Source organism: Petaurus breviceps, unplaced genomic scaffold, assembly GCF_028583685.1.
Source record: "Petaurus breviceps papuanus isolate PSGF00001 unplaced genomic scaffold, PetGlider_PUasm1.0 91133, whole genome shotgun sequence".
Classification (NCBI taxonomy): domain Eukaryota; kingdom Metazoa; phylum Chordata; class Mammalia; order Diprotodontia; family Petauridae; genus Petaurus; species Petaurus breviceps.
In genome coordinates, this window is record NW_027187419.1 from 19,522,499 (window position 1) to 19,529,646 (window position 7,148).

Sequence of the window (7,148 nt, forward strand, 5' to 3'; positions counted from 1 at the left end):
TCCCAAACCGCCTTTGATATTCTCATTCCTCTTGAGTTGTAGCGGACCAAGCCCGCCCCGCCCTCGACGCCCAGAGTGGGGGAGGCCAGTTTTTTTTTTTTTACTGACACCCCCAGTTTTCCCCCTTCCCCGGTGCTGCCAACTTTTAACCGTAATGGTGGCTTTGTGCTTGTTGTTTGGTTTTGTGTATAAATGGAATGCTGTGGAGACCCCTCCTCCACACAGCCGGTTCCCCTCCCCCTCCCCCAGTTCATGTGGCCTTTAAAAGGAAAGTTCAATTTTAAAAAAGACAAATAAAGAAAAGGTGAGCTGCTAAAAAAATGCAATCAAGACTCAGGAAGATATGTCTAGATGGCAGCCGCCCAAAGGCTGCCAAATGGCAGTAGTGGGAAAACAGTGGAAAAAAATGGAATGAAATAAAGTTAGTAAAGAGTTCAGTGAAATACAGTAAGGGGGACTAGTAAGAAGTAAGACTCAGAAGGAAGCCCTGAATCTTTACAAACCCAGGGCAGAGAATATCCAGAACACTGAACCCTTACAGACACGAATCAGGCAAAGATCTAAATATAAAATTTCAACTTTCTCTTGGGTCCTATAATGTAGGAACATGGACTGGAAAATCACTGGAGATGTCTTAGAACATTTCTTCATTCAACAACATCACTGAGAAAGAAAGTATGGAAGAGCATATTGGTAGAAAAAATAGATTTTTGAATCCAAGAGTCTCAGAGTTGCAAGGGAACTCAGAGGCCACATTATACAACTTGTATCTTAGACAAGAATTTCTCTACCACACACCTGAAGAGTGGTTACCTGGTCTTTGCATGAAGAACTACAGTGAAAGGAAACCCATTGCCTACTGGGGTAGCCCATTCCACTTTGCAATAGCTCTAATTGTTGCAAAATTTCTCCTTCCATTTATGCTGAAAGAGAAGAAAAGAAAATTGAACAGGATAAGGGACCCCACAATCGAGAGGAGGAGATTCCTGGTGGCGGGGGTGTTTTTGTAATTTCCTCAGAAAATATCCTGGGGGAAGAGTAGAAGACGACCAGTAGGGTCGAGGAGCCTACCATGACTCTATATTACTTACAGTATCATAGACCAGAGCTGAAAAAGACCTGGCGGGGGGGGGGGGTCACCTAGTCCAGCACCTTCTTTTTACAGTTAGGGAAACTGAGGCCTATGAGAATTTAAAATTTTTTTCAATTTTTAAGCATTCTTCCCCCCTCCTTTTTCCATCTTTCTCTATACATGGAGGGGGAGAGAAAGAAAGACAGGAAAAAAGGAAAAAAGGAAGGAAGGAAGGAAGGAAGGAAGGAAGGAAGGAAGGAAGGAAGATTCTTATATCACATAAGTACAGTCAAGAAAAGCAAATATACAACTTGGTCATGTCCAAAAACATTTCTGCATATTAGTCTATCATCTCTCTGTCAGTGTTCTTCTTTGTCAGTCCTCTGGAATCAGAATCAACTATTTAATTGATCAGAGCTCTTAAATCTTTCAGAATTGTCCATTTTAAAAATAATAATATTAAAATATATATTTTTTTGTTTCTGCTCTACACATTGGTCTATGCAAATTGTCTCCTTGAAAACATCTTTTTCCAAGGTTATATAGTTAAGGAGCAAGAAGAAAATTTAAACTCAAATCTTTCTACTCTAGAGACCATGCTTTTTCTACCACACTATGCTGTCTTGCTATTGATTAGCTGAGGTGGAATTTTAATTTAGATCTTCCTGACTCTAAGGCCAGCACTAACTATTTCCACTACACCAAAGCACCTATTAGGTAGCCTAGAAGATCAAAGTCAAAATCTTCAATTAAAGATAGTGTGTTCTATCTTTAAAACCTTATACAGTCCTTATTCTTTCCAAATCTGTTGTCATACTCGTGAAAGAAGAGATTGGAGCTATCATTGATTCCCACTTTCCCTCACAATAACTTGTGATCTTCTAGGTCAGTAGTTTCCATTATTTTTAATGTGCATCCCAGTTAAAAAATAACATATCCCTCTAATATATATTATTTATACACAATATATTGCCATACTTATGGTTATTTACATTATAAAATGTACACCAAAAGTAAATGGAAAATGCTGAGGTAAAAATCAAATAATATTAGTCTGTAGAGTCAGTTGGAAACCAATGGAATTTATTGAATGGGGCTTAGGGTTTATTGAATAGAGAGAATTATATAATCAGACCTGGAAAATCACTTTGGTCATGGACCAAAGAATGGATTGGAGTAGGAAGGAAGAGACTTTAAGCAGGAAAACCAAAGAGGAAGCTATCACAATAGTCCAGGCAAGAGGTGATAAGGGTCTGAATTGGGGTGATATATGATGAGGAGGTGACGGATTTGAGAAATGTTGTCAAGGTTGGAACAATAAGATTTAGGAATGGATTGAATATGTGGAGTGAGGGAGGGTGATGATTTGAGCATGACACTGAGATTGCAGTGAAGATATCACCAAAAAGGCAACCTGGGTACCTGGAAAGGATGGCAGTGCCCTTGCTAAACATACAGCATTCAAGTTCAGAAGAGCAGTGGGTTTGAGAGGAAACATGTAACAGGTCTTACAATGCATATCATTTGCACCTCATCCTGTCTCACTCAAAGTAAAAAGGGATAGTGGTATTTTTAACTTATTGCTCACTGCCCTGGAGTCACAGTCCACCATTCAAGGGGCACTTGCCACAGCCACAAAAGGATCCAGGGGAAAAATATGGGATATCAATTTTTCCAATGACATTTGCTACCACTGCTGGCAACAATCAGGTCTATCCCCTCTCCATAAATACCCTGAGGGGCTAACTCCCAATGCAGAAGTAGGAAGGTTGGGAATTTGCACAGTGGAATAAGGACAAAGAGAATTAAAGGATAAAGGTCAGTACAGCTATGTTGGAGACAAACCCTAGGACTGGCTATCATAGGGTGAATGGAATATAATCCATTTTCCCACTCTGATTGGTCAATGGACCTCTTGGAATCAGGCCATGGCCCACTAGGTGACCCTAGGCCCTACTGTGGAAGTCATTGTTGTATCTAGGAAATGAAGAAATAGATGCTTAATGCATTGGACTACATAAAGTAAACAGCTTTGTAAGCAAATGGGAGAGAAATGTTTAATGAGTACTTGAAGACATAAGGATTTTCTGGGAAATGTCTAGTTCAGTACAAATATGTAAACCAATCAAAATGATCTGTATTAACCAAAAGAATGTAATGCATGCTATGATCACATTAAAAAAATAAGAGAATTAAAAAAAATTTCCTGATTGAAACTTAGAAGAAAGGACTGAAAAAAGTTATGATACTTTGTGTTGAAATTAATGTAGCATCCTCTTGAAGCAAGCTCTGTCAGAGCACAGGAAAGCACATGGAAGGTTGGCGAGTACTGCTTCTGTATATCCCACTCCAGAGCTTAAACAGATATCCTCTGCCTACTTCCCGTTGGCCATGATGACTGAGGTCTAAACAGTGTGATCATGAAAATTCTTAACTGGCTACTGAGTTGGCACTGCACAGACATATAGAGGCAATTCCTGTTCCTCAGACTTTCCTCTCTCTCTACTTATGGGTTTTGACAAATAAGAACAATGCTCAGAGCTGTCAAGAGAATTAGGTAGGTAGGTGGGGAATATCTCTCCCTACCCCGTTGCAAGTCATGAGTTCCTGGCCTCCTAGACAGGTCTTTGCAGGTTAGTAGATCACCTTCCATTTATGTCTTCTTTCCTTTGGTCCAGGGTCTTTGAGATCTCAGTTAGTTGGATTCCTCCTCTTCCTTAGTACCTGAGCAATAGGATAGTGGCTTTTAAGATGCAGCAACAGCTATCTTCCACATGTAGCATAGAGATATCATTATGTGGCTCAGAGGAAGACAGGAATGATATTTCTAGTCCCTTCTTCCCCCATACTTCTCCAAAGGAGACTTTAAGTCAGAAAGGGAAGCAGGAGTTTGGGTCCAGAAGCTTGGCCACTCTACTCTCTCAGAGAGGGGGTACCAGTTTGGAATTATATCTGTCTTTCACTAATGCACTGTTGGTGGAGTTGTGAACAGGTCCAACCATTCTGGAGAACAATTTAGAACTATGCCCAAAGGGCTATAAAAATGTGTATATGCTTTGATCAGATAATACCACTGCTAGGTCTGTATCTCAAAGAGGTTGAAGAAAAAGCTCTCAGGGAGCTCATTCTAATTGAATAGACAACACACAGGAAGGAAGGTGTGTGCTGGGGCCAGCTCAAACTGACTTGAGAAGCCAACTGTTAAAATTTCCAGTGTGATCATTTTCACCTCAGAAATTGATAAATGCTATGAATCAGGGTTTGATTTATTGCTTTGTGGATTGCCTAGACTTAACAAAGTGATGGAAGAAATGCTAATGATGCGGATTAAACTTAAACATGTGTCCTGATTACAATTGGAAGGTTTCAGTTGCAAATCACATGGTAAGTTCCCATGGTCTGAAGGGTACAATGGCAAAGCCAGAGATCATCCTTCTTCTTTAATGTCATTTTCACTGAAAATTATATCAATTTATGATATCAGATCATTTGACAATATCAAGGACTTTAATGACAAGAACTTTCTTTTTGGGGTCTCCAATAGATATGGCTGTAACAACTATAGGAGCAGTGGCCAGGCTATATCTTGATAGGGGTTGCTTCTGATAATGATGGCTGCTGATACTAGGCTGTGAGCATTGCTTTTCCAAAGATTCTTCTGTTCAGGGCTGTTTCCATCAGGATCCTAAAGGAGGTCAAGGTGGTGGTGGTACTTTGACTTGCCTATAACGTGTTGCCATCCATCTCTCCCAGTTTAACAGTTTGACTCCCAGTTTAACTATAGTTTAACTTAACTATAGTTAAGACTACAGGACAGGTGGTCTGTAGATGGAGGGGGTGTCACTCTCAGATGTCTTGTGTTTATCTTTTTTAATGGCACCATTAAAGATAAACACACACAAGAAATCCTGCTAAGAAAACATGACTGAATTATTCATCCTTATCTGTCTTAGCTTCAGCCACACTTCCCACTAGTCACTAGAGGAGAACCAAGGGAAATAATGGAAGAGAGAGGAAAGAAGAGAAGTTTATCTTCTGCTTCTGCCCATCAAGAAAAAAGATGAATGAGTTCAGAAGACCTCAGTTCAGTATTTCCAGTCTAGTGCAGTCATACCTTATCCTTGCCAGAGCTGATTACTTCTCCTCACGTATCTCTCGGGGCTGAGATTAATGTTGTACCCTCTACATTCCAGGCTCTCTGCTAAATCTGAGAGCCAGTGGAGGTGTCCTTGGTTTTCAAGGGACAAGTTAATTTTGAACAAAGAAGGAAACATGGAATAGTACAAAGAGAAGTGGCTCTGGAATAGTTGGATTTGGGCTTAAATCTCATTTCTGATACGTACTGCCAGTGTGACCTTAAGCAAGGTTACTTAACCTCCCTGTACCACCATTCTCCCCTTCATTTGTAAAATGAGGGTATTGGAGTAAATGGTCTCTGACATCTCTTCTAGCTCTATATCTAGATTCTTATGCTCTTTTGAATCCAAGCAGTCCTGCCCTATTAACAAAAGAAAGACATCTCCTCATTACATCAACATGACTCAGTGGGAGCTATTTTCTTGATACCCACCATCCTGACTGAAGCCCCAAGGTGGAGGGGAAATGGAAATGTATTATGCTCCAGCCTCCCATTTCAAGTAGCTTGAACATATCGGATGATAATTTTTATATTGCCGAGGATGGCTATATCAGTCCTACAATACAACATCTTCCATGATCTGGCTCATTTTTTTCCCATTTAATCCTATCTCCCATAATTCTCCACATGCACATTCTCTTTAGGTTGGTCTCATTAATACTTGTGACACATTTTAAACTCATTCCTCCCTCTATACTTCTGTTTGTGTTTTTTCTTTCCACCTTAAATGCCCTCCTTTCTACAATTAAGTCCTGCCCACCTTTCAAGACAGTTCAAATCACACCAGTATAAAATACTCCATGACCACAATAGCCTCCTTCTTGACATCCCCAAATCCTTATCATTTCTATTGTGTTTCAGCACAGATCATATTTTGTATTTTACAGATACCCTCCTTTGTTTCATTTGTATGTAGCTTTTTCTCCACAACAAGACTGATGCTTTTAGGAACCTTAACAGTTAATACTCCCAATACCTGACATATATTAAGCACAGAGTAGATGACTCCTATCCTGAGTTGTTCATTGGCTCACACTGTGGAACAGGTGTTACAAACCAGTAGTTTGGGTTATTCTAGTCAATCTCAAAATACTTCCTGGTGCATCCTTAAGGTAGTTGCTACTACTGTATCTGCTTTTGTTTCCCTGTCTCTGTCTCTGTCTCTCTATTTGTGTGCCTCTGTCTATATCTCTATCTCTGTTTCTGTGTGTTTGTCTACACTTTTAAAAGCAATTGGGGTTAAGTAACTTGCTCAAGGTTACACAGCCAGGTGTTTCTGGGTAGGTGCTAAGTGTCTGAGCCCGGATTCAATCCCCAGGTCATCCCAACACTGGGGCTGTTGCTCTTACTCACTGAGCCACCTGGCCGCCCCTGTTTGTCTACATTTTTGTCTACATCTAGAATCTTATGCTCTTTTGAATCCAAGAAGTATTTTTTGTATATGCTTTTGTACTTTTTGTGTATATTTTTGGGTATATGTGTGTCTATCTAAATTGAAGAAATAAATTAAATTCAAGGAGAAGAGGAGGAATATATCTTTAAAAGTTTATCTCTTTGCTGATATATGTTTATGACTGAAATAAATGAAAATACAGAGCCTATGTAATGAGAGTGTTAATCATTCATTTGTTCATTCTCTTTCTTTCTTTGTGTTTTTCTAATAATGAGGTTGGGTACTTCCTCAGGCACTTCCTGAAGTAAAGGCTATGACAATACTTTGAGCTATTTAGAGGAAAATATATCTTGTTAATCTCATTGATTTCAATTGAACTGAAAGTGCTTTTATAAAATCTATTCAGTATTTCTATGTTTTAAAATCAACTTTCCCAAAAATAAAGTTACACTTACGTGGCCAACTTTATAATAGAGTCGAGTGGGCCATGGAGAATGGTTGTGTATAATTATTAAAAGGAAATTTGGGGATTGCAAAATGAAGCT